Below are 1,224 nucleotides of genomic sequence, written 5' to 3'. Positions count from 1 at the left end.
TTCTTCTTCTTCTTCTTCTTCTTCTTCTTCTTCTTCTTCTTCTTCTTTTCTTTTTGGTAGTTGAGAAAGTCATTGGACTCTTTATTGTTTCTGGGATGTGTTCAGGAGCTCTTGGTGGGGCGGGTCTGTTTCCTCTTCATCACCACAGGCTTCTGGCTTCACAGGATGGCACTGGCCCTGTGGATGGCAGCCATTCACAGATCCAGGCCATACTTGTTCTTTCGGATCATGTGCCTGACGCTGCTGAGGGTGGTTGGAGCATTCTTGTTGATGGTGGTCCTCACATAAGAAGTGTCAGGTTTTCGCTGACTGGATCTGCATTCCACAACCCCTCTGCCATCAGCCGTGGTCTCTGCTCCCACAGTCTCGTAATGAATCTACCAGCTGTAGCAGAAGGAGTTGCTGGCCTTCAGAGTGTTGGGCTCTATGCTGTATGTCTGCTTGTTCCTCTAGATTAGGAAACTGGAGCAGCTTCGAATGACCATCCATTGCAGATAGGTGGACATATCAGTGGCTCCTCACTGTATGGTGGCCAGTATCCAGAGCTTTTGGCTACTTTATTGGGTTATTTTACTTACCATTTTTTTCCACCCCAATCTCTTCCAACCCCCCAACAATAGGTAGGAGAGAAAGAAGGATAGAGGGGGAATGGGGTGTTCATCTCTTTAGACTACTTCCTGACGATCAGAAGTGCCAATTCCTTGGGGCAAGTCTAATATTCATTAGCAGGATATCTATAACCTATAACCAGCAACCAACAATCCAGCAAACCACAAAAGCAGCAGCAGGGACCACCAGCACCAGCAGAAGCAGCAGCAGCAGCAGCAGCAGCAGCAGCGGCGGCGGCGGCGGCAGTGGAGGCGGCAGCAGCAGGGGTAGCAGTAGCTTCCAGAGTTCCTCTAGGGCTCTAGCATTACATACCCTCTGAAGTCCCCAGAATTCCAAATGTAAACTATCTTCAGCTGGCAAAAGCACACTCCTGATAGAGCACAAGGCAAATCATAACTGGATGCTATGGTCAATCTGAAGCAGCCCCATATCCCACAGCTGGAACTGAAACAAAAGCATACTCCCAACGTAACTGGTCTTTTAAAGAAAACAAATTTCTCACTACACTATACCTAGTTATACTATATACAATAGCGGTTGTAGCGTTTTCACCTAAAGCACATTCCTGGTATGTGTTGTAGTGATACCGTTATGATGCTGTAACTGTGCCATCAA

General features: G+C 47.4%; 1 pseudogene; it reads right to left on the bottom strand.

Moving 5' to 3' along the window:
• Positions 1 to 101: 101 nt before the first annotated feature.
• Positions 102 to 506, bottom strand: LOC129674088 (60S ribosomal protein L28-like; annotated as a pseudogene).
• Between the last annotated feature and the right edge of the window lie 718 nt (positions 507 to 1,224).

This window comes from Psammomys obesus, unplaced genomic scaffold (assembly GCF_907164565.1).
Source record: "Psammomys obesus unplaced genomic scaffold, mPsaObe1.curated_primary_1811, whole genome shotgun sequence".
Lineage (NCBI taxonomy): Eukaryota > Metazoa > Chordata > Mammalia > Rodentia > Muridae > Psammomys > Psammomys obesus.
Note: the sequence above shows the minus strand (reverse complement) of the source record. Positions and strands in the feature narration are given on the sequence as shown.